The sequence below is a fragment of the Mirounga angustirostris genome, unplaced genomic scaffold (assembly GCF_029215605.1).
Source record: "Mirounga angustirostris isolate CCGP_5_RB_7025 unplaced genomic scaffold, mMirAng1.0.hap1 SCAF_9, whole genome shotgun sequence".
In the NCBI taxonomy this organism is placed as follows: Eukaryota; Metazoa; Chordata; class Mammalia; order Carnivora; family Phocidae; genus Mirounga; species Mirounga angustirostris.
This window is the reverse complement of record NW_026991717.1, coordinates 68,543,774-68,571,137: the sequence shown is the minus strand read 5'-3', so window position 1 is coordinate 68,571,137 and position 27,364 is coordinate 68,543,774. Positions and strand designations below refer to the sequence as shown.

The 27,364-nt window shown below is 39.5% G+C and overlaps 1 protein-coding gene across 2 annotated transcripts in view; it reads left to right on the top strand.

Annotated features, from left to right (window-relative positions):
- Positions 1–27,364, top strand: part of FMN1 (formin 1) — a 310,736-nt gene that overhangs the window by 48,933 nt on the left and 234,439 nt on the right. The window lies entirely within an intron of this gene.

Sequence of the window (27,364 nt, the reverse complement as noted above, 5' to 3'; positions counted from 1 at the left end):
CCATACCTTAGAGGATAAGAACAAAATTTAAATAAAACTTGGTGTTTGTTTGGTGCTAACTCATTACTTGCTAATTCAATGAATTTGTGGATCAAATATTCTTCTTTCCAATAAGTGATAATGTGCTTTTTAACATAACTGAGACACTGTATTGGATTACAGGTTAAGCCATTGCAAATAGCAAAAGAAGATTATTAAATAGGTCAGGTGATGTATAAATTCAGCTTGTTTTAAGCAGTTTGGAAGGGGGAATGAGTCCATTTCACAAAGAAACAAACAACCAAAACTGGAAAAGTACCTCTGTCTCCTAGGGGGAAAAGAGAGGTGGAGGCCCTTAGCTCTTTTGTTGCAAAATGCGCTACAGAGACCTCTCTTCTTTGTTCTGGTGTGTGAAAGATTCTCAGCTTCTCAGAGGAAGTGAAATGGGGATTCATTTAAGAAACAGATTGCTAAAGAGGGTAGGCACAGAAGTGATTCTGTGAGCAGAAGTTTTGTGTAAGAGCTCAGTTGTAAGTTAACATTGGCTTCTCCAGGTTTTAAAGCAGCCCTGTGAGGCTTTGATAGCTAAATAATATTCATGGTAACAGCAGGCTATTACTGTTTTTGAGTTCTTACTTTGTGCTGGGCATTGTTCTAAGTATATTACATATAGTATCTTGTGTCATCTCCACAAAAGTTCAATGATCTTATATCTCAAACTAAGGAAAGGTTGGAGAAGGAAAAGAGAAGAGTAAGTGGAAGGAGAGAAAGTATATTGCGATCATGATCTCCAGTTAAAATAGAAGTTAAATCAAGATTTGATTGACAATAATAAAGGTGAAAAAGTGTTCCTAATTGTGTCTTTAGTTTTTTTTGTCTGTGAAAGGATTATCTGTTCTCTGGATGCTATTAGTAAACTTAAATTCTTTTTGTACCATATTTATGATTCGTATAAAATTGCTGAAACCCTGTGGCCATGACACACTCCTGCCATCAGGTTGGGGGCGGTGTACCCAATCCATACACTTACCTGTACTTTGGAACTATTTCCAGCAATCACAGGCTGACAGCCTTCAATAGGAAACTGGCAACTCTTATCCCTGATCTGACCTAAAGAAGTGTTTTTGGGCAAACACAGCATTTTAAAGATTGAATTAGGAATACACATTTTAAAAATATGGAGGAGTTTCTAAGAAAAAATTAGAAATTCTGGCAACAGTGGGCTTGTTTTCTTGACTTCAACCAGCTGGGATTGAGTAAGCAGGTGTCTACTTCAACTGGGATATGTGTTCTCCAGTTTGCCACTGTCCCCACTCTGGGCCACTTCCTCTACCTGGCCCCTTTCTGCTTTAATTAACCCCTATTCTCTGGGAGTTGAAAATAACTAGATAGACAGCAACACCAACCAGTCAGAACAGATAGAGCTCATAAAACAGGCGGTGACCCAGCCTAGCTGTGCTTGTGTGTGCTCACTGAACACCATCTCCACTTGTTTTATTCCACAAAGAAACAGCTACATCTGTTGTCACAGGACTAGTAGAAGACACTGGGTAACAGAGCTGTTATTTTGATGTTCATTTCCTTATATGTGATTTCTATTGGCAGCCCTCATTGTCTGTTAGGTTTCCTTTCTCCACTTGCATGTCATGGAGAAGTCAGGTGTATTTCAGGACTTCTTCAGCATGCCTTTCTAGAATAAAAAGGATTTCATGCTTAACATTCACAGGAAAAGTGATTCATTCTGTCACTATATACAAGAATTGATGTGTATCACCATTAGTTTTTTTAGTTTGTTTTCACAGACTTTAAAGAAATGGCATGATTTAATAAACAAAGAACCTAAATCAGCTGTCTATTTTTTTTTTTTTTTTTTAAGATTTCTTTATTTGGGCGCCTGGGTGGCTCAGATGGTTAAGCGTCTGCCTTCGGCTCAGGTCATGATCCCAGGGTCCTGGGATTGAGTCCCGCATCGGGCTCTCTGCTCCTTGGGAGCCTGCTTCTCCCTCTGCCTCTCTCTCTCTCTCTGTCTCTCATGAATAAATAAATAAAAATCTTTAAAAAAAAAGATTTCTTTATTTATTTGAGAGAGAATGAGAGTGAGCATGAGCAGGAGAGGCAGAAGGAGAGGGAGAGAGAATCTCAAGCAGACTCCATGCTCAGCATGGAGCCCGACATGGGGCTCAATCCCCTAACACTGAGAGCAGGACTTGAGCCAAAACCAAGAATTGGTTGCTCAACTGACTGCACCACCCAAGCACCCCAGCAGTCTATTGCTTTGGGGTATAGATTCAGAGAGAAATCACTTAATTATTCAGTTTCCCACCAGCAAAATGGAAACCTTACCATCTAAAATGATTTGAAGTTGACCTTTCTAGCACAGAGCCCCAAAGCTAGTAAGTGGGGGGAGTCTGGAGTTTGTAATCTCATGTATGCTCTGCAGTCAGTATGTATGGAGTGCTGCACTATAGAAAGGCCCCAGGGCTTAGTCCTAGAACTGGCTTTTCAAAATGTGTAGCAACTCACATGCATATTCCCTTATTCAACAACAAAGATTTATTGATGCTTTGAATGAAAACCATTCTCAGCATCCATGTTTAGACACCTTCTACATAAACAGAGCATTTGGCTAACTCCGATCTCCAGTAGGAGAGTAGTGGCAGATCAAACATTTCTTATGACTTCGCTATTTTATGTCATTTATAATATAACCACAGCAAATTCTTCAATTTTGTCCAAGGATGCCCTTCATTTAGCAAACTCAGCTTTGAGGGTTTATGATGACTTTGTGACACTCAGCATCATCTGGTTAATTTTTCATTTTTGGATAGTTCTGTGTTACTGACTTCATTTTTATTTTTATTTATTTTTATTTATTTTTATTTTTTAATTTTTTTAAAGATTTTATTTATTTATTTGACAGAGAGAGAGAGAGAGATAGCGAGAGACGGAACAGAAGCAAGGGGAGTGGGAGAGGGAGAAGCAGGCTTCCCGCGGAGCAGGGAGCCCGATGCAGGGCTCGATCCCAGGACCCTGGGATCATGACCTGAGCCGAAGGCAGACGCTTAACGACTGAGCCACCCAGGTGCCCCCGACTTCATTTTAAAAAAGACAATACCTCACCTTTACAGGTTCTTACTTATCTGAGAAATTTTTGCCTGGGGTTGCCATTGCCCAAGTTCATGACTATTGGGTAGAAATGTATTTCAGACCTGCCCTTTTAAGGCACATGATAAAACTAATTCTCCCATGGTACAAATAAAGAGTTACTTCTCTGAGATTCCTAGGATCAAGATTTTTTTTGAAGATTGCTCTATGTTGATTCATATAATCTTTTTTTTTGCATTTAAAATATTTAAAGGTTTTTGTTTTTTTCTTCATTATTTTTTATTATGTTATGTTAATCACCATACATTACATCATTAGTTTTTGTCTTTTTTTAATTTTTTTTAAAAGATTTTATTTATTTATTTGAGAGAGAGAGAATGAGAGAGAGCACATGAGAGGCGGGAGGGTCAGAGGGAGAAGCAGACTCCCCGCCGAGCAGGGAGCCCGATGCGGGCCTCCATCCAGGGACTCCAGGATCATGACCTGAGCTGAAGGCAGTCGCCTAACCAACTGAGCCACCCAGGCGCCCTACATCATTAGTTTTTGATGTAGTGTTCCATAATTCATTGTTTGCATATAACACCCAGTGCTCCATGCAGAACATGCCCTCCTTAATATCCATCACCAGGCTAACCCCCCCCCCCAGAACCCTCAGTTTGTTTTTGAGAGTCCATAGTCTCTCATGGTTCGTCTTCCCCTCCGATTTCCCCCTCTTCTTTCTTCCCCTCCTGCTATCTTCTTCTTCTTCTTTTTTTTTTTTTTTTTAGCATATAAGGTATTATTTGTTTCAGAGGTACAGGTCTGTGATTCAACAGACTTACACAATTCACAGCACTCACCATGGCACATACCCTCCCCGATATCTATCACCCAGCCACCCCATCCCTCCCACCCCCCACCACTCCAGCAACCCTCAGTTTGTTTCCTGAGATTAAGAATTCCTCCTATCAGTGAGGTCATATGATACATGTCTTTCTCTGTTTGACTTATTTTGCTCAGCATAATACCTTCCAGTTCCATCCACGTTGTTGCAAATGGCAAGATTTCATTCCTTTTGATGGCTGCATAATATTCCATTGTATATATATATACCTTCTTTATCCATTCATCTGTCGATGGACATCTTGGCTCTTTCCACAGTTTGGCTATTGTGGACATTGCTGCTATAAACACCGGGGTGCACGTACCCTTTCAGATCCCTACTTTTGTATCTTTGGGGTAAATACCCAGTAGTGCAATTGCTGGATCATATGGTAGCTCTATTTTCAACTTTTTGAGGAACCTCCATACTGTTTTCCAGAGTGGCCGCACCAGCCTGCATTCCCACCAACAGTGTAGGAGGGTTCCCCTTTCTCCGCATCCCCGCCAACATCTGTCATTTCCTGACTTGTTAATTTTAGCCATTCTGACTGGTGTGAGGTGGTATCTCATTGAGTTTTGATTTGGATTTCCCTGATGCCGAGCGATGTGGAGCACTTTTTCATGTGTCTGTTGGCCATTTGGATGTCTTCTTTGGAAAAATGTCTGTTCATGTCTTCTGCCCATTTCTTGATTGGATCATTTGTTATTTGGGTGTTGAGTTTAAGAAGTTCTTTATAGATTTTGGATACTAGCCCTTTATCTGATATGTCATTTACAAATATCTGCTCCCATTCTGTCGGTTGTCTTTTGGTTTTGTCGACTGTTTCTTTTGCTGTGCAAAAGCTTTTTATCTTGATGAAGTCCCAATAGTTCATTTTTGCCTTTACTTCCCTTGCCTTTGGCGATGTTTCTAAGAAGAAGTTGCTGCGGCTGAGGTTGAAGAGGTTGCTGCCTTTGTCTCCTTTAGGATTTTGATGGACTCCTGTCTCACATTGAGGTCTTTCAACCATTTTGAGTCTATTTTTGTGTGTGGTGTAAGGAAATGGCCCAGTTTCCTTCTTCTGCATGTGGCTGTCCATTTTTCCCAACACCATTTGTTGAAGAGACTGTCTTTTTTCCATTGGACATTCTTTCCTGCTTTGTCGAAGATTAGTTGACCATAGAGTTGAGGGTCCATTTCTGGGCTCTCTATTCTGTTCCATTCATCTATGTGTCTGTTTTTGTGATTCATATAATCTTATCTCAATGTATAATCCACTTCCTTAAGTTCAAGTTAAATTCTTCGAATGGTTTCACTACTCTTTTCATACTGTCCTAAAGTCCTGTTTATGAATCTGCTGATTGTAGGCACCTTGGAGAGAGCAATGATTTTTTTTTTTCCCTCTCTTTGCAAGTACCTAGCAAAGTGCTTGGCCACATAGATGATGCACAAACATTTCTTAAATAACCACCTGTGATCGAAAAATAATAGTACCTAAATTTAATCAAATCCCTACAATGTGCCAACCTTTGTTCTAGGTATTTAACATTAGTATTATAAAGCATAAATGTAGAAATATAAGCTAAGTAATAGATTTGTTACCATTTTATAGATGATAAAACATGAGTTTCCCAGAGACTGACTGTCAGAAAAGACAGTCTCTTCCTGGACTAGTCAGTGGGAGAACCTGAATTTGAATCCACCTAGACCTATCTGACCCTTTACATTAATCGGTGTTGCATTACTGGAAAGAACATTGGATCCAGAATCAGAAGGTCTGGATTGTGGTCTTGGGTTTGGGGCGATGAACAATGTGAGTGCTTTCAGTTCAGTTTCCTAATATCTAAAATGAGGGACCAGGCCATATAAATTCTAACAGTGCCTTTGAATTTTATTATTGGACCCACCATGCTTGAAAAAAAAAAAGTTCAGTTTATCCATCATGTTGTCCTTTCAGACTTGGGGTTATCTAACTCAGAATCTCTAAATCCCCATTCTTTACACATGCCCTTTTATTCTTTTAGTTTCTTTGGGAGGTTCCTCTAACATGGGCTCTCTTCTCCACTCTGCTTGTCTTTGTGAGCAGTGTGTTCATGTTTCAGTAATACTCTGCATGCTAGCATCCTGGTGCTTTTTCAGATGCCTAACTCAGTGAAGGCTGCAACTCCTAGAATGATAAATGAAACTTCTACAGGAGGGCCTGCTCTTCTTTATGACAGGAGGAAAGCACGAGCATGGGATGGCTAGGACTTCTTTGGCTCTCTGCTTCTTCAATTTTGAAAGTCAGGGCGAGTTGGGGGGAAGTGCGTGCCCTCCTTCTGGCTTTTGAGGAGCTCTGGATGATTTAAGAATGTTGTTTTTGACCAGCACTTTCATCAGTTTGGAAGTAGGTGCCATGGAAATGACAGATTGTTTTATCTCTTTTTACCTAATGTTCTTTGCATTGTAGGACAGAAGAAAGAACTAGCCAACAGTGACATTTCCTTTACGGGAAACTTTCTCATTAACCCCATTCATCACGTGCATAGCCCCTAACTGAGGGGAAACTTGACTGAGCAATGGCCTCTGGCAGGCCCCTGCTCGTTGTGCAATGCAGTCACATTTCTAATATGGTAACTCCCACTGTGAAATGATCCAGGGACAGAGGCCAAACTAGAAATTGACTTACATTGTACCTTGTTGTCCTCAAGAGAACCAAATGGTATGTTGGCCTCCGTTAAACAAAACTTGTAGACTTCCTTTTCTCTCTCCAGCCCACCCCACAGGTCCATTTCTAATAGTTTACACATGCTGTTGACACAAAATTGATTACAAACTACACTTGAGCTGATACAGCTAAACTTATAAAGATACATAAATCCTAAAAAAAAAAAAAAAAAAAGATACATAAATCCTGAGCTGTTTCCATTTGTTATGTTCTTTGTTATCAACACAATACATTTAAATCTATTAGTTCCTTGAGAATACTGTGAGGGAAAGGGAGTCATTTGTAGAGGGATAAACAAAACCTTCACAATTATGAAATATGATGATTTCATTAAACCCTCATGGTATTCCCCTACGTGCTGATATTAGTATAATTCATTACTGAGATGTCAAAAAAGAAGACAAAATTTTAAATGTTGAGAAGTATTTTAATTCATTGTTTCATTGTGGGTATAGAATACAATGTTATGAATTTAGTAGATTTGCTTGTTTACTGGGGTTTAGATATTTCTTAGGCTCTTGGCTTCCTGGACCAGAGCCCACAGATATCACATCTGTGTTCATCAGGGATATTGGCCAGTAGTTCTCTTTTTTAGTGGTGTCTTTACTTGGTTTTGGTATCAGGGTACTTTTGGCCTCCTAAGATGAATTTGGAAGTTTTCCTTCCTTTTCTATTTTTGAATAGTTTGAGAAGAATAGGTATTAACTCTTCTTTAAATGTTTGGTAGATTTCGCTTGCAAAGCCACATCTTGTCCTGGGCTTTTGTTTATTGGGAGTTTTTTGATTACTGATTCAATATCTTTGCTAGTTATCGGTCTTTTCAAATTTTCTATTTCTCGGGCGCCTGGGTGGCTCAGTTGGTTAAGTGACTGCCTTCGGCTCAGGTCATGATCCTGGAGTCCCGGGATCGAGTCCCGCATCGGGCTCCCTGCTCAGCGGGGAGTCTGCTTCTCCCTCTGACCCTCCTCCCTCTCATGCTCTCTATCTCTCATTCTCTCTCCCAAATAAATAAATAAAATCTTAAAAAAAAAAATTTTTTTTTTCTATTTCTTCCTGTTTCAGTTTTAGGAGGTTATATGTTTCCGGGAATTTATCCATTTCTTCTAGATTGTCCAATTTGTTGGGGTATAGCTTTTCGTAATATTATAATTATTTGTATTTCTCTGGTGTTGGTTGTTATTTCTCCTCTCATTTGTGATTTTATTTGAGTCCTTTCTCTTTTTTTCTTGATAAGTAGAAGTTTATCAATTTTATTGTTTTTTTGTTTTTTGTGTTTTTTTTTTTTTTTCAAAGAACCAGCCTCTGGTTTCATTGATCTGTTCTATTGTTTTTTCAGTTACTATAGCATTTATTTCTGTGCTAATCTTTATTATTTCTTTCCTTCTGCTGGCTTTAGCTTTTGTTTGTTGTCATTTTTTCAGCTCCTTTAGGTATAAGGTTGGATTGTTTGAGATTTTTCTTGCTTCTTGAGGTAGGCCCGTATTGATATGAACTTCCTTCTTTGAACTGCTTTTGCTGCATCCCAGAGGTTTTAGACCATTGTGTTTTCATTTTCATTTGTTTCCATGTACTTTTTTATTTCTTCTTTTATTGCCTAGCTGGCCCATTCATCATTTAGTAGCATGTTATTTAACCTCCATAATCCTCTTTGCAGATTTTTTCTTGTGGTTGACTTCTAGTTTCACAGCATTTTGGTCAGAAAAGATGCATGATATGACTTTGATCTTCTTAAATTTGTTGAGGGTTGTTTTGTGGCTTAATATGAGATCTATTCTGGAGAATGTTCTATGTGCATTTGAATGTGTATTCTGATGTTTTAGAATGGAATGTTCTGAATATATCTGTTAAATCCATCTAGTCCAATGTGTCATTCAAAGCCGTTGTTTTCTTGTTGATTTTCTGTTTAGATGATCTGCCCATTGATGTAAGTGGGGTGTTAAAGTCCCGTTACTATTGTATTATTATTGATTATTACCTTTATGTTTGTTATTAACTGTTTTATATATTTGGGTGCTCCTATGTTGGGTGCATAAATATTAACAATTGCTAGTATTGGATTGTCCCCCATATGATTACATAGTGCCCTTCTTTGTCTCTTGTTACAGTCTTTGTTTTAAAGTCAGTTTTGTTCAGGTGTGCCTGGTTAAGTGTCTGCCTTTGGTTCAGGTCATGATCCCAGGGTCCTGGGATCGAGCCCCAAGTCAGGATCCCTGCTCAGTGGGGAGCCTGCTTCTCCCTCTCCCTCTGTCCCCTGCTCCTGCTCTCTTGTGCACACAGTCTCTCTCAAATAAATTGAATACAGTCTTTAAAAAATAAAATAAAGTCTATTTTGTCCAATATAAGTATTGCTACTCTGGCTTTCTTTTGACATCCATTTGCACGATAGATATTTCTTCATCCCCTAACTTTCAGTCTGCAGGTGTCTTAAGTCTAAAATGAGTCTCTTGTAGGCAGTATATAGATGGGTCTTGGTTTTTTATCCATTCTGGTACCCTGTGTCTTTTGACTGGAACAATTAGTCCATTTACATTGAAAGTAATAATTGATATATATTTATTGTCATATTATTTTGTGGTTGTTTCTGAAGATTTTCTCTGATCCTTTCTTGTCTTTCTTTCTTTCTTTTTTTTTTTAAGATTTTATTTATTTATTTGACAGAGAGAGACACAGCAAGAGAGGGAACACAAGCAGGGGGAGTGGGAGAGGGAGAAGCAGGCTTCCCACAGAGCAGGGAGCCCGACATGGGACTCGATCCCAGGACGCTGGGATCATGACCTGAGCCGAAGGCAGACGCTTAATGACTGAGCCACCCAGGCGCCCCTCTTGTCTTTATTTCTTTAGTGACATTTGGATTTCTTTCTCTTTATCGTTGCATATTTATTAGTGGCTTTTGATATATGATTACCTTTGGGTTTGTTTATAACCTCTTTTGCATAAAGCAGTCTGTATTAAGTTGATGGTCATTTAAGTTTGAACCCATTCTTTTGTCCTCTCCTCCCCATGTTTCAGGTAAATGTTGTCATATTTTACATCATTTTATTCTGTGAGTTCTTGACTGATATTTTACAGAAATATTCATTGTAAGGGCACCTGGGTGGCTCAGTTGGTTAAGCTGAATATCATGACTGAAACTTCGGCTCAGGTCATGATACCAGGGTCTTGGGATTGAGCCCCACATTGGGCTCCCTGCTCAGCGGGGAGCCTGCTTCTCCCTCTCCCTCTGCCTGCCACTCTCCCTGCTTGTGCTCTCTCTCTCTCAAATAAATAAATAAATAAATCTTTTTTTAAAAAAGGAAAGAAAAAGAAATATTCATTGTTACAGCTTTTGTGTTTCCTACCTCCATACTGTCATTTTTGGTCTCTCTTTTCCATGCAAAGAGTCCCCTTTAATATTTCTTGCAGGGCTGGTTTTTGGTCATGAATTCCTTCAGTTCTTGTTTGTCTAGGAAACTCTTTAACTCTCCTTCTATTCTGAATGTTAGAGTATTCTTGGCTACAGATTTTTCACAATCAGCACTTTGAATACATCATGCCAATCCCTTCTGATTTGTAAAGTTTCTGTTGAAAAATCTCCTGCTTGCCTTATGGGGTTTCCCTTCATGTTACTGCCTTCTTTTGTTTTGCTGCTTTTTAAAAATTTTTTCTTTATCACTATATTTTGCCAGTTTAATTACAATATGTCTTGGTCCATATCTGCTTTTGTTGATATTGTTGGGTGTTTTCTGCCTTCTGGATATGGATATTTGTTTTCCTTCCCCAGAATAGGGAAGTTTTCAGCTACTATTTCTTCAAATAAGTTTTCTTCCCCCTTTTCTCTCTCTTCTTTTTCTGGGACTCTTAAAATATGAATGTTATTATGTTTGATGGAGCCACTGAGTTCCCTAAGTCTGTTCTCATTATGCATAATTCTTTTTCTTTCTTTTGTTCAGCTTCATTACTTTCCATTACTCTTTCTTCTGGGTCATTAATTTGTTCCTCTGCTTCTTCCAGCCTGCTATTCCTCCCATCAAGCATGTTTCTCATTTCATTTATTGAGCCCTTTATCTCTGCTATGTTATTCCTTATCTCTGTGTTAAGGGTCTCACAAATGTCTTCCACTCTTAAGTCCAGTGAGAATCTTTATGATCATTACTTTAAATACTCCATTAGGCATATTACTTATATTTGTTTTGCTTAGATCTCTGGCCCTGGCCTTGTCCTGTTCTTTCATTTGGGATAAATTTCTCTGTCTTCTCATTTAGTCTAAGTCAGTGTGCCTGTTTCTGTGTTTTAGGAAAGTCAGCTATGTCTCCTGTTCTTGAGGTTAATGGCCTTATGAAGAAGAGGTCCTATAGTGCCCTGCCATGTAGTGTCCCCTGTTCCCCAAGGCCTGGCACTTCTGGGAGTGTCTTCAATGTGTGCCCTGCTGTTGTGTCCTGGCCACTTTATCCTTCAGGCCAGTCATATGCAGAGGCTCTCTTTGCCTGTCGTGGGCACTGTTTGGTCCCTGACCTGAATGTGACATATTTTATCTAGGTGTGCTCTGGTCTGTTTGTGAAATGAGACCTGTCGCCACTGCCACCAGAATCAAGGCTCTGTAAAACTCCCACATTGGGAGACACTGTAAAAGCAGGGATTGGGGCTGTCTTCTGGGGGAAGGGACTTCTCTTGCTTGGACTGAGGCAAGCATGACTGGAAGGGGCAGTTTCACCAGAGTGCAGGGCATGGGCCTTGGTGTGAGCAAGTTAGGTAGCAAGTGTTGGGGCTGCACTGGTTCCCAGAGGTGGCCCTGCTAAGGGATGGGGGAGGGAAATGACATCTGCCATTTCCTTTGTTCCTTGAGGGGTCTCTCTGTGAATGCTGCCTGTCTGGGACATGCTCCAAGATGAGCAACTAACCTCCCCACTGTGCCCAGGCATTCTTCAGATCACTCTTTGCATGCTGTAAGTTAGTGGGTTATTTGCCTGCCTTTTCTCCAAGAGCAGCCCCAATGCCTCTGGTTCTCCATGCTGACTTTAAAATTCCAGTCTTTAAGTCCCCCTGGTTGCAAGAACTCATGAAATTTGTGCCCTTTCCCTTTCCAAGCCTGTTGCTATGGGGAATTGCCTTCTCATGTGTGCTCTCCTGTGTGCTAGTCTATCTCTTGCTCTTCTCCATGACTGCTGCTCCCTCCCCACTGCAGTGACCATGGTCTTTTTCTCTCTCAAGCCACATCTCTGCACTTCATACTTTCTTTGATGTGTCCTTTTTTCTACCTTTAGTTGGGGAGTTTGTTCTGCCAGTCTTCAGGTTGATTTCCTGGGTAGTTAGGATGATTTGATAGTTATCTGTTTGCATTCCTGGGAGGAAGGGAGCCTAGGGTCTTCCTGCTTTGCTGCCATCTTCCCTTCCTCCTAAAATCTGGACTCCTTTACTTGTTTATGTTGATTGCCTGGTGTGGAGACATCAGTTGATGATCCTGGTGTGGAGCATAGAAGAGCTGAGTAAGAATGTTCTCATCCTCTTTCTCCATGGTCTCTTGAATACCAAGCAAAAGTCCCTTGAGCTCTTAGATCTTGGTGGACTTTTATATTTCTTTTCCTTTTATTTTTCCTTCCTTCCTCATCCCCTTTCTTCCTGCATCCTGTCTTTTCCTGAAAGGGCTACTGATGGAATAGAGAGGGCAGCAGTGTTGGAAGGTACATGAAAAATAAGCTCTTAGTGCAAAATATTGGGTATGGTCTAGGACATTTTAGGAAGGGATGGGAAGAAATTCTGTGTGATTGTAGAGTTTGAATGCTGAGTACCCTTTGCTTTCTGACTTGATTGGAGATGATTACCATCAGTTACTGAATACGAAGTACTAACTCTATGCCAGGTACTGTGCTCAGTGATTCATATACATAATTTCTAATCAATTGAGACTCAGGAGAAGTAAGGTCCTGTCCTGAGTTTTCACAGCTGGTTACTGTGATGGCAAGATTTACTGACTAGGTGTGTCTGATTTCCAAATCGGCTCCTTTCCACAGTCAACTTGTCAACTGGCTCAGTGATTCATATACATAATTTCTAATCAATTGAGACTCAGGAGAAGCAAGGTCCTGTCCTGAGTTTTCACAGCTGGTTACTGTGATGGCAAGATTTACTGACTAGGTGTGTCTGATTTCCAAATTGGCTCCTCTCCACAGTCAACTTGTCAACTGATTTGATTCATTTTCTTTAGTATAATGGTTTTTTTAATTTTCATTTTCCTTCCTCTCATCCTGTGGCAGAGACTTCTGCAGATCACCCCTTATTCTTATCCTATACAAGCTCTTCATATGGTTCAAAACAAAAAAAACAAAAAAAAAAATAATGGGGACATTTCTGTGGTGTTGGGGAAGAGTCCTCTTATCTCACTGGTTTCAGAAGTCCCAAACTGTTCTGCTGTTCTTCCCACCAAAGTACAGAAGGAAGGAGCAGGTAGAAAATTGTCCTCTTCAACTTCATTGCTCACAGCTGGTTCTGAGCCCAGTTTGAAGAGGAGACTCTGATATTTCTCACCATATTCTTGATAATTGTCTATATTCATCATAGAGATTTGAAACTTGAGTCTCAAATCAATTTGTCAAGACCACCAAGTCAGAAAATATGGGGGCAAAACTTCTAGGCATTCTGCCAGCTAGTTACTTCATTGATTTCTGCAGGGTTTCCTTAGCTATTCTCAAACTTTATCTTCCCCAACACAGCTTCTGAAACCCAGCATTACTGATCCCTTAAGCACATGGAACGATGTGGCTATTCTCTATGTTGTCACCTATTTGTAGGATGTGCCCATGTGTGATACATGGTACCTGTTGCCTCTTCTAACAAGTCCAGCCTCATGTGGGCTTTGGAATCCATAATGTGAATTTATTGCATGTTTGTGTGTGTGCACATATATGCATGTGTATATTCTGACCTTTTCACTCCAAGTTATTCTAGTTTGCTCTGTGTCCTAGTAAAGGAAGAACAATAATAATAATAGCTAGTGTTTATTGAGCATTTACTATGTGCCAGTCTTTATATATGAGAATTAGTTGTGTTACTACACCAATTCTATGAGATGGCACACTCCTAACCTCCACCTGAACTACCTCTGAAAATTCTTACACCTCAAAAGTCCTTGCCAGAGAGTATTCATGAAAGGACCTTGTTTCTGGTCTGACCCTTACCTTTGATCTATCCTTGGGTAGAATATCAGTCCTTAAGAGTGGTGGGCCTTAGGAGCAGAACCTGCTGAAAAAGAATCTGTATGGTGAAGTCAACTAACCATTTGTTGGATGATATGCAACTTAATTCCAGGCAAGAGAGCTGGATAAAAATCCAGATGTGGAACCTTCCTTGAGTTCTAATCTTAGCTTCACTATATACTACATGTGTTGTCTTGAACAAATTACTTAAGCCCTTAGGAGCTTCAGTTTCTCATTAGAAAGAGGTTGTGATGATATTGTAACTTGGTTAATGTATATGCTGAGTGCAAGTACTGTGGTAATTAGGTATGGGATTGCAAGTACAATGGCATGCAGTAGATGGCCAATAAATGGTAATTACTGTATCTCTCCTGATGACCAGCATGCTTAGTTTAAGTCAGTGGCTGTTGAAGTTTAGTTTTTGGTGGTAAAGCTCTTATGATATAAACCCTGTACCTATATAAAATAAAAACATTCTGAAATTAATGTTAAACCCAATGTTCCAAAAAGCATTGCTTTTAATATTTCTGTCATAAAAGTATGATGCTCTCATTTCCATGACCTCCCCTTAATGGAAGTATTGATGCTGCTGTGCTTTTGTGAAAGAAATATTTGAACACCACGAGTGACAGCATAGATTGGGGGGGGAGACCTAAGTAAGATGTTGCATTTCAAAATTGTTTTTGCTTTAAAGATAAGTACTTGCTAAAATAGAATTTCATATATGTAATTCTGCCTTTTTTTTTTGAACTACTGTAATTCTGCTTTTTATAATCAAATACCAATTGAGTACCTGTCAAACATAAGAGATGTGCTAGAGGTGGAGCGCCTGGGTGGCTCAGTTGGTTAAGCGACTGCCTTCGGCTCAGGTCATGATCCTGGAGTCCCTGGATCGAGTCCCGCATCGGGCTCCCTGCTCAGCGGGGAGTCTGCTTCTCCCTCTGACCCTCCCCCTCTCAAGCTCTCTCTCTCTCTCATTCTCTTTCTCAAATAAATAAATAAAATCTTTAAAAAAAAAAGATGTGCTAGAGATAAAACATCATTTAATAATTATAACAATAACAGCTAACATTTGCTATATTACTGTATTAGTATATGCCAGACACTCTCCTTAGCGCATCCTTTGGATTATTTTATTTAACCCTCACATAAATTCTTTACTCAGAGGATTTACTATCTAGTTAGAAAAATAGAATATATGCCATAAAGGTCAAATAACAACAGACAGCTTAAAATAAGTACTAGTGTTTACCTAGAGACTAATGAAGGGAAAGACTATATGAGTGTTAGCATCTGCTTTTTTTTTAATATTATCTACTTTTAATGGAATTTGAGAATTTCAGATCTTACATGTCAACTAAGAGAATTATCAAGTCTCAGATTTTCTGATTGCCATAAATGAGTGGCAGTTGTTTTTCCCGTCTCTAAAAGCTGCTGTGTTTCTGTAATACACTTTTGCATATTTTGTTCTAGTATTTTGTATGGTATGACCCCTCTTTGTTGCAAATACATATAATACATATAAAGAAAGGTATATCACGTAGATATATGGGTTTGTGACAGATAACTTGAGTGTTTTACAGTTATTTTAGAATCCATTCCCTAATCTTACCACTGGAGGTCAGCTTGACCCTTTTTTCTCTTAATAAGCTTCAAGTAGATTTTCTTTGTATTGAAGCAGATTTCCAGTTCAGAACTTTGCTTTAAATACATGAGGAATCAAACCGCTCTTAGTTTCGTTCCCAGAACACGCACAGATATATGCATACAGTCATATATCTGCACTCAGAGGCATAAGGCTCAGTGTACTTACAGAAGTAATACGTGATGTATTTATGGCTATATATAGGCATGTACATTCTATCTGAGAAAAGAAAAAGAGCCACCAGAAAGCAGTGCCTTATGAAATTGGTCATCTCTGTTTCATCAGCTGGAATCATTAAGAGGATATTAGACTTCTCTCTATCATCACTAAGTATTAAGAGCCTACTGGGCGTCAGGTGCTGTGCTGGATGCTGGATGGAATAGAATAGACATGGTTCCTACTCTCTGGGAGCTTGTAGTCCAGTCAGAGAGACAGATATTGATAAAAAATAATCCCTCAGGAAGTATAATATTGCTGTGGAGAGGAATATAGTATAGGATGCTATGATAGGATACAGTTTAGATTTGAGGTCAGGGAAGGATTCTTTTAGCAAGTGCCACTTAAGCAGAGGCCTGAAGGGTGAAGAGGAGCTTGGCTGGTTTGAAGGACTCTGGGGAGGGCCAGTGTGATGGGACAGAGGAGAAAGGTTGGGGATGAAGATCTGGAGTAGTGGTTTTCAAGCGTTTTAAACTGTATCTTAGAATAAGCAATACATTTTCCATCGAAACCCAGATTACGTGTTTTTGCATGTGTGAGAAATAAGAGTTCTCTTAAACAGAACTGATTTAATGTGAATGTATTCTGATATATTTAACACTTGTATTTAAAAAAAAAAAAGTGCTGGTGGTAAAGCATAAATTGATTTCTATCCCATTGCTGGATCATGGACCAGGGTTTGAAAAGCACTGCCACGGAGGAGGGCAAGAGAGGCCATAATCGGGAAGGGCCTTGTTCGTCCTTAAGGTTTTGCAATTTCATCCTCAGAACAGTGAGAACCTACTGGTTCGGAGCAGAGAAGTGTGAAACATGAAAAGATTTGCCTTTTCAAGAGACGCCCTCCCCCCTAGGCTGTTGTAGAGGGTAGATGTAGGGGAGCCAGAGTGGAAGTGGGGAGGACAACTGGCAAGTGTTGCCGGCCTGCAGGTAGGAGGTGATACTGGCTTGGCCTAAGTTAGGGGCGGAGAGAGAATTCGCTCTCTCCGACAGGAAGTGTGGACCTTCTCCAGCGCTGATGGTTGCTTCTGCTAAAGCTGGAGTTCCTGAAATCACCATTGTTGCTTCCCTGTACATGTTTGCACAGCTTGATTCTCCCTTGGGTACCTAGACCACTACTGGAACATTGTAAGTACACAATCAATATTTTTTAAATTAGTAAATCGTAGGGAGGCAGAGGGTGCTGACAATAATGCTATGTCTTCAAGCATGAAATGAGAGCGCTCTTTCTTGGTATCTGCATACCCTCCCCTCATCATGACTGAATATATGCACAACACCAAGACAATTACTCTTCTCTACAAATAAGTGACAGTTTCTTGTACTCCGGAAGCTGCTGTGGGTATCTGCTTAATACAGTTCTGTTTATTAATAATAATATTAAACATATGGCATGAGTCATATCTGCTGCAAAGAAACAATGCATGTAATTTAAAGTATTAATTGATAAAACAGAATAATTTCTTTTCAAATTTGGATGAGGTTATAAGTTGAACCATAGGAAATTGTTGATATTTGGCCTATTTTGACTTATAAAATGGCAAATTCATTTATGCTTCATCTAATATATTCACACAAGCAAGGAGGTGAATGTGTGTTGGAATTCTATTCCTCTGGCTGGACCATCCTCTGAAATGTTCACTGGAGCCTCAGGCAGGGATTGAGAAACTCAGCTGAGGGGTGCCTGGGTGGCTCCGTCGTTAAGCGTCTGCCTTAGGCTCAGGTCGTGGTCCCAGGGTTGGGATCGAGCCCCGCATGGGGCTTCCTGCTCGGCAGGAAGCCTGCTTCTCCCTCTCCCGCTCCCCCTGCTTGTGTTCCCTCTCTCACTGTCTCTCTCCCTCTGTCAAATAAATAAATAAAATCTTTTAAAAAAATAATAAAAAATTTAAAAATGTAAAAAGAAAAAAAGAAACTCAGCTGAAAATGTCATGAGGCACTGCCCATTGGATAGCGACACATGCATTCTATGGTCACTGTTTTCAAAGTGGAATTACTGAGACCTGTCGTGACCCTTATGCCCCATGTCACATACAGAATTGTCCTGGTGAACAATTTCCCAGCCTTCAGGCGAGTCATGAAAAATTACTGAAAACTGTTTATCCAACTTAAATTAGTATTCCCTGGTCTAGTGAACAGGCTAAGTATATCATTGATCTTTCTCAGTGAGCTCAAACTGATGTTTTACTCTATAAAAAATGAATAGTTGTGACCCACTACTGATCATTTGGTCTGTGTAATACAAGTCTCTGTAAAAGTATTTGTGCTTTTCTTCCCTTATAGACCTTTTACAGTAAAACTTTCATTTCTGGAATTGGAAGTTATAGGAATATTGTGGTACAGATACATAGGAAAAGGATTAGAAGATTGGGAAAGGAAGTGAATTAAATATCTAAGTTATATTTATGGTGTGTTTTTTGTTAAATGTCTTGTTGAATATCTCCTTTACTTCTCCCACAGATAGCAGGTTTTTTGTTTTTGTTTTTGTTTTAGGTAAATGAAGTTTGAAAACTAAGATAGGGTCTGCCACTCATTAATAAATAACCTGGGGGGTCTTTTGATCTTTTAAAAAATTAATTTTCAATTAGTCTTGCTAGAGATTTATGAACACTAAATCTGATATTTTTCCTACTTCAGACTTGCAGTATAGTTCTCAGCCACATCATCTTAAAACTCTTTTAAGTAGTGAAAATCTGTATTTTCATCCAGAAAAGGGGTTTTCTTTTTGATATTTTACTTTCAGCACATAAAATAACAGTGATTCATCTCATGTTGATGAATATAATACAGTATCATTATTTTTCTCTGGGATTCCAGCATTCTAGAGTAGTGGCTCAGTCTTGAAGCTTGATTGCCAAAAACAAATGGAAACTCCTTTCCTCTGGCTATAAAATAATGGTGGATGGGCCCAAAAATGAGGAGGGGAGAAAACAAGATTGCATTACAAATCTGGCAACATCAGCCACACTAGTAAAATCAAATCCAATGTTGTTTTATGACTCTGAATTTATGTGAGTGCCCAGGATCAAAGGGCTCCAATCCCACTGGACTACAGGGTCCAGGGTTCATGGCAAAAACTCATCAAAAAGAACATTTTAGTCATTTAAGCTTTTCATTTTAATCAGCCTCAGTAATAAAAGAGCCTTTAGGTGTCCAAAAACATTTTGCAAGATCAAGAGGTTGTTCTCTCGCTCGTAGAAGCAGCTTTCTTATTGGATTCATATAATGCCTCTGGCCTTAGAGTGTCAAAGGGCCACCACCTCCATTTTGTTTGCCCTTGTGGGATGGTTTCTTTTGAGTCTTCTGTGTATTATGTGATAGTAAATTATGGTGTCTGACGGAAGGACCATAAAGTTTTCACACAATCTATCAAGCTATTTCAGCCATTTAGAGTTTGGTCTCTGACAGCAAGCCAGGTACTTTGTAATGTTTAGACAGAAACGGAGTCTACTGCCGGCATCTTGACACATATCTGGAGACGACTCTGCATAGGAGAAAGAACATGAGCCTTGACAGCCAGAAGATCCAGCCTTGAGTCCTAGCAGACGCCTCCTATGATTATGGTTTGGGACAGTCCATAAAATGGGGATCCCACCGTCACCACAGGGCTGTTCAGATTACATAGGCTAATGTTTGTGAAGTTGCTATGCAGCAAGAAGAATGGATATGCACTAGGCATAGATTATGCACAGAACCAGCCTGAGTAGTCCTGCAGTTCCAACAGGAGACCTGAGTAGGTATAGGGAAGAGCCAGCCAGCAAGGAGCAAATTAAAAAAATGTTCCTGGAGAACACAGAAAAGGGTGAAAGAGACCCAGGAGGTTGAATTAGCTTTGGGGAAAAGGGGAGGTGCATTTCTTTTAAGATAAGAAGAAAATAAAAAAGAATGAGTTCCTCTGTCTCTAGACTATTAACACCTTTATTTCTTTGCTTTAACTTTGGTCCCCATGCCTATGAAAAGAAACTAAAGCACCCAATATTTTGCCACCTGATCTCTTTGATGTCCTCTTCTAACACCTCTTCTGCACCTTTCCCTGTTCCTTGTTCTCTTTTTGGCTGTTGTCTTCCCCCATTTCTCATAATAATTTCAGCTATCTTTTACTTCAAAATCCTTTCTCTTGATGATACTGCTTCTTTGAGCTTCCATCCCTCTTTTCACTGGCAAAGTTCTCAAACATTAGTCACATGTAGCCAATCCTCCTACCACTTGCCTTTTGTTACCTCTGTACAGAAACAGCTAAGACCGCAGAGGAAGCAGTTATCCCGTGCTGTTGGTCCCCTCTTGGTCTTCATTGGCTTGGATTCTAGATGGAGCGTCAGTGTTGAAATCCTTCTCGGATCTCCTCCCTTGACGTCTAGGATACTGAATTCTCTTTTGAGTGTGCTTCTCTGTCTTCTCTGCTTCCCCCTCATCCCTGCCTCCACAGCACCCCCCAAATGGAACCCTGTGAAAGGTAGCCTTTAGTTTCCTGACTTTCCATGTGTTGTCTCTTGAAGATTTCATTGATTGCTATCTCTATGTAAAGGCTTTTCAGAGCTATTTGTTTGGATTCAAATGTTTCCCTGAGTTCCAGTCCAGGAAGAGTTCTCATTTTTGCTGGAAAAATCTACCCCGGGAACTGTTTCCAGCATCTTAAAATTTAAAATTTCTGAAGCCAGAGCATCAAAAATTCTTATAATCCCAAGGTTGAAAAGACCTGTCTACCTGTCTCCTTCTGACTTTTCCCCCACCCAATATAAACATAGCACACAACAGTCTTTTTTTGGGACTGCCCTATATATTTAAGTTTCCACTGTTCTCCTAAGAGTGAAAGTCCAGGCTAAAAAAATCTCAGCCATCTTGGCAACCTCACCCTTAGCTTCTGTATCTTGTGGATTGCCAAGTTATGATCATTTTAGCTGCATGGTCCCTCACATACACTTGTTCCTTAACACTCTGCTGCTCTCATTCTAATTTAGACCCTTAGATCTTGCCTATATTCAAGCCATGTTATAGATTACTTAGAGATTGGCTCACTATTGCTTATCCAGTTAAGTTCCCTCACGTACACTTGTTCCTTAACACTCTGCTGCTCTCATTCTAATTTAGACCCTTAGATCTTGCCTATATTCAAGCCATGTTATAGATTACTTAGAGATTGGCTCACTATTGCTTATCCAGTTAAGTTCAAAGTCTTAGTGTGGTATTTAAGACCTTCTAAAATCAGATTCAAACTTCTAACTAGTCTTTTCTTCCATTATTTTCCTATGCTTTCCCATCACTCTGCCTTCTTCTTTTACTTGGCTTATTCTGCCACTCCAACTTTGTCAATCCTTTGTGGCCCACCAATCCAATGTGGCCCATCATATATGAAACCATCTCTTGATGTCCCAAGACTTCCTGCTCTGACACTTGGCTCTCTACCTGACTCCAGCACTTAGCAAGGCTTTCTATCATATTACAGTCTTGAAAGCAGAGGTATTGTCCCTCTCCTTCATTCCCAGTGGCGAACATAAGATGGACGTGAACCTTCAATAAATAGCAAACAGATGAAACTTCTATCATGGTAATACATGCATTAGTGCATAAATTAACCACTGATTGGTTTTCCCTTTTTCTTCCTTTGTAATGGAAACTAGATTTTAACCAAAGTGATTTTACAGGCAGTAGTTTTCACATTTAGAGACATGGGAGAATTATAATAGGAAAACTATGTTCTTAGAAGTTTTTTGACAGCGAGAATACTCTTTGTTTCTCATTGTATTAGATGGACATTTATCAGTTATTGCATGTTAAGACAACTTATGGTGAGTGAGCGATCAGTTGTATTAGTTGAGGTGAAATCACCTTGGACTCATATGAATGTGTGATAATGTGTAAACCCTTTCATTTTATAGATGAGGAACCACATACTGAAAGAGCTGATCTTTAAAATCGAGTTTAATGGTTCTCACCTTTTCTTCCTCAGTGCGCCTAAAGGAGGCACCATGCTCCCAGCAGGACAGGGCTCCTTACAACCAGTGAAGTCCACCACCCATGGAGATTCACTTTCTGCATGCTACTCCTTAGGAGTTAAAGGGCCCAAGCCCATGCAGGCTGCTGATAGAAGTACCTTGACTAGAAGTGAGGTCTTCTCCCAGGCCAATGCTCTATCACATAAGCCATGTGGAGATCCCTGTGCCAAAGGTGGAGAAAGTGCTAACCACGATTTAAGTGGTGGGCAGGAAAACCATCATGCAGCACATGCATGGTGGCTGGTACTGAGCAATGCAGAGGTTTAACGTGTTTAAAACTAAAATCTTTGAACACACCAACAAAATTAAACATGATTCTTTTAGGAGTGCAAAGTAATGGGAGGAAAATAAGGCCCCCTCTTCCAAGTATCTCGTTCAATTTGAACATTTTTACCTGCCTATCACCTTTTCAAGGTCATAAGGTTGTCTAATATTTTTCTGCTCCTTTCCTCTCTCTTGTCTCTGCAAGATTTCAAATTGCATCCAGGATTTATAAATAGAACTTGAGAGATTCATTTTTTTCAGATGAGATTTTCCTAGACTTGAGCGATAAGGATCAATGTCCAAATTGACTCTGTTGTGACCTAGACTCAAATATTGGACTCCTACATCATCACTCACTTCTTGCTCATTAGCAATCTAATTACCTTTAAAAAAAAAAAATGGAGGGACAGAGGCTGCCAGCTATCAGGAGTATCTCTTGGAGTGATTTTACATTTTTTTCCTCCAACCTGCAACCAAATACCACCCATAACAAAAGATTATTTTTAAATACAATTACTGAGAAGCTGTGAATGCTGCTGGAGGATTTTGCATAGCAAACCCCTTAAAAATTGGCTTTTAAAACCAATTATATCCAGAAACAGAAAGACAAATGTTTCCTTCTTTATATGCTCCATCTTTTAGTACTGGACTGTTGGGTGCTTTCCTCACAAATACATCATATTTGGGTTTAATTCTGCACTTTTATTCTTTTTTTTTTTTTGGCATTTTTTACTGTTATGTTAATCCCCATACATTACATCATTAGTTCTAGATGAAGTGTTCCATGATTCATTGTTTGTGCATAACACCCAGTGCTCCATGCAGAACGTGCCCTCCTCAATACCCATCACCAGGCTAACCCATCCTCCCACCCCCCTCCCCTCTAGAACCCTCAGTTTGTTTTTCAGAGTCCATCATCTCTCATGGTTCGTCTCCCCCTCCAATTCCCCCCCTTCATTCTTCCCCTCCTGCTATCTTCTTCTTTTTTTTTCTTAACATACATTGCATTCTGCACTTTTATTCTTACCTGTGTTATGCTTATATGAAAATATGAAAAGCACATGAAAGAAAAATAAAAGAAAGTGATCAAGAAGGAAACAGGCATTTGCTTTTATATTTGACAACTATAGTTGAGATTGCAGGATTTTTTTTAAATTTTATTTAATTATGTTATGTTAATCACCATACATTACATCATTAGTTTTTGATGTAGTGTTCCGTGATTCGTTGTTTGCGTATAACACCCAGTGCTTCATTCAATTGCAAGATGTTTTAACATAGTAAATTCGGACCAAGAAGAGTGATCTTCATGTCCCATCTTTATAAAAATCAAAATTCCTTTCTTTCAAACACCTCCATGATTCTAATCTGTTCCATATGTGTATTAACACTGTATTCAAGGACATGCAGTCAGAAAGCTTTCTACTGCTCTGATGTGTGGGTGAGGGAAAGGTGATGGTCCAACACTGAGATTCCTCGTAATCTAAATATTTATGTGTAAGTGGTGTGGGCACTGGAGCCAGTTCATTTCTTTCATGAAGGGTGCATGGCGCAAAGCCGGCAGGCTGAAGCTCTTGTAGCTGGCAGATACCATCCATGGGGCAGCTGCACATTGTTGGTATAAAACCCTCCAGCAGGCATGGAGTTTGATAGACATTATAGAGCTGGCCCTGTATCGTCATTCACCTGTGTATTTAGTTACTCAGTTTTGAATGACTTGTGAAGAAATTATGTAGGAGTTTTCAGGTAATAGTGCCCCTGTCTTTTCACATTATTAATACGTGCAGCTGTAACATTTAAAATAGAAAAATTGGTGGATGGGGCTCCTGGGTGGCTCAGTTGGTTAAGCGACTGCCTTCGGTCAGGTCATGATCCTGGAGTCCCGGGATCGAGTCCCGCATCGGGCTCCCTGCTCGGCAGGGAGTCTGCTTCTCCCTCTGACCCTCCCCACTCTCATGCTCTCTCTATCTCATTCTCTCTCTCAAATAAATAAATAAAATCTTTAAAAATAAATAAAATAAAATAAAATAAAATAGAAAAATTGGTGGAGAGAAAACTACAGCCATCTCAACCTCTCTGTCAAAATAAATTTGAAGTGACATTTAAACTTTGCACAGAATAGTTAAACATTTATTTTGCAAACATTTCATGAGTGATGCTCAATGTTTGATCACTTAGGAAATGAGAATTCTGATTTAAATTCATATCTTGCAATTACTGGAAAGCTGAAAAATGTGATTCTTGTAACAATGATCCTTTCGAAAAACCCAAATTATGGAGATGAATATCAGCCCAACATAATATAGTTTAATCTAAGGTTGGGGGGTGGGTAGTGCAGGAGGAAAACAAGAATGTGGTTTGTCTATATTCCAGGAGAAAAGAATCAAGTCAAAATGAGATCTGATCCTTTCCAAGTTATTGTGTGCATCATACTTGAGTGTAATTTCACATGCATCCTGATGTTCCAAGTATCATGAAACATCTAGTAATCAGAATAAATGTTCTGCCAAATTCCATTTATTGTCTTAACTCTTAAAGGCAGTGAGCACCCTAGATTTATAAATATATAATTAATATTCCTATTAAAAAATAAACCCACATAGGGGATTTACATTTTTCTTAATCCATGTTTACACAAAGAAGAGATCGGTTTTTAAATATTACATCAGACCTTTGTGAGCTCAAATTAATCAGGGTGATACTTTGCCAAAACTGTTTCTAAAAATGATGTGTATTGATGCCCTATGGTCAGGGAGCCTTCTTTGTGGAGTTTTAGAATTCCCTGACCATTATTCTAGGCCCCTCTGCTTTCAAGAATAGGTACTACAGATGTACTTTGTCACTTGTTTACTGTCAACCTATATACGTCCTCAATTGCAAGGACTCCAAATGAAGCAAGCACAGCTCTAGAAACATTTCTGCCTCTTCTGAGATAGGTCTGTAACTGGAGATGTTTATTAAACTTGATTGCTTATGTACAGAAACTCAGAAAGAGCCCAGCCATCTTGAAGAATAAAGCAGTCACCCACGTTGTCACAGGTGCTATTTCAAGGCTTTTTGTCAATCAAGGCATTTCTAGGACTCCTTTTCCAGTCACTTTGTTGTCTGTCCCAGTGAAGGAAGGTTGGAAAATAAATCATAACACTTGAATCCACATGGAATAACTCATATTTGTGACTTCCTCAATGATTTTAAAGTGTAAATATTATGAGGAACTATAAAAATCCATGCCAATAAAAGTGGGTGTATTCAAAATAATGGCATTATTAATGTCTTTGGGATAGAATGTTTATTTTGACTAATTTGGGGTCAGTTTGTCAACTCACATCTAGGTCCTGTGCATATTGTAAAGTTACTCAGTCTGGAGGTCCACTAATGAGACATAGTTAACCAGATCTGGATGGAGATGGACCAGTAACTTTGGACTTGGGAATTCCATGAGGCTTGTTGGAAAGAACACAGTCGCACATCGGATATGCACTTATCAGCTAGGACCTACTTAAGGGGCGATAGCAGTAATCCTACAAATCAGAGGGTTTTCATCACATTTGTAACAGGCCCTGCATGGGCACTGCTCAGTAATTCCTTCCTCTTTCTCTTCCCTTTGCTAACTGAATGCAGAAGTTTTATAGGCACAATAGCCTCAGGGACTTCTTGGCTGGGGACATTGGAAAATTCATTTATTCAACAACTATCTGAATGCCTTTACAGACCAGGTGCTCTTCATGCTTCTAGGACTACATCAGTGAACAAGGGAGACAAAACATGAGTCCTCTTAGCTTGTTGTAACTGAGGTATTTGGAAGATGGAAGGAGGAAGGGAAGGTGGCAGTAGGCAGAGTAACTGCAAGGTAGGAAGAGGACCAGGGTGTTATACTCTCAGAGAAAACAAGAGGGGCAGTTCTCAAGTTCAGCTGCAGAGTTCCAAAGGAGAATGAGGAAAAACCCACCAAACTGGGTAACTCAGGAAGCCATTAAACGTGGTTTTCGTGAGCCTTTTCAGTAAAATGGTGGTGATTTAGACTGGATTTTTGAGAAATTACACAAAGGGTATGGTAAAAATGCAAAGACAGAAGATAACCACAAATCTTTTAGAGCAACACTTGTCAACGAACTTAATGGGAGATTTTTTCTTGAGGATGGGGCAGTGTTAAGGCAGGTGTTCTCATTTTTTGTGAGGAGGGGGCAGATGTGAGAAGGACTCGAGCACTTTTTAGGTGGGGGTAAAAAGGCAAGAGAGATACCTGTCAATGAATATGTAAAATATTGCTTGAGAAGAATTTTGACACATAAACATTGTGTCTTGTACATAAGTGATATCCTAGCTTTTTGTTGTATGATAAAATTCTAGTGTATTGAATGTGCATTCTCAGGGTATTTGGATCCTACTTAATGCATTTTATTTAGAAAGAAAGGTTGACTTTTGTTTAACCGCATTAAATTCACCTTTTTCTCTAAGGCCACCATTTAAGCATACATATCACAGGAGACATATGGGTTGTGCTATAGCTTCCAACTGACAAGCACTATAAAGCCAGCTAGTTACTATTAATTGCATCCAATATTAAATAAACTCTGCAGTATTTTTCAGTCAGAGTTTTTCTTGCTTTCTTCTGAGTACATTATTCTGAGATCTTTCATCTTCCATGAGAAGTATATTAGAAAGCAAGATAGATAATGTCATCCTCGTTTTACAGAATAGAATTTGCAGCCTACAACCCTGTTGAAATAATAGGCCTCCTACACCTTGGAGACCCTGTGAGTATAGGAGGAAACTGCTCTAATTGCCATGTGGAATAGACTGTTTTGATAGTTTAGTGTTGGTTTTTTTTTTCCCCCTTAGTAACAGAGACACCACCTATCAATCTATCACAAACCTAAGGCACACTTTTAACCTAATACCTTGATCCTTGCTTTGGAGGCTTGTTAAAAAAAACATTAATAGAGAAAACTCTTCAAGTTGACCTGGGAATAGAAGATGTTAGATCCTTTTTACTTACAGAAGCAGAGAAGTAGGACCTTGTATCCTTGAAAATATTTGGTGATCAACTACAATGAGAACATCAGACTCGTCATAAATAATGTGATAGGAAAGAGACTGACGGAGGGGAAGTAATGAGACATCACAGTGTTAAAGGCAATGTAACATCCTGCCTAGCACTCTGAGCTCTTAGTAGACGTTGTTCACTCCCTGGCCATGTTGTCACTTAGTGGTGATGTGAGAGTGATGATGAATGTGGCGGTACTGTCTTAGCTGGTCACCACTAACCCCATCCCAGATCTGACCTAGACAGAGAAAGTTCCAGAACCTGGGCCACAGGTGTGAAAATGCTATAGCATTGATGAGAAAGCTTAAACTTTTATGTTAGGAAACCTGGACTTTGTTCTAGGTACTTCTTTAGATGCTTTTGGGACTCATCTTACTCTATGTCTCTTGTAATGTGTTTTCTCA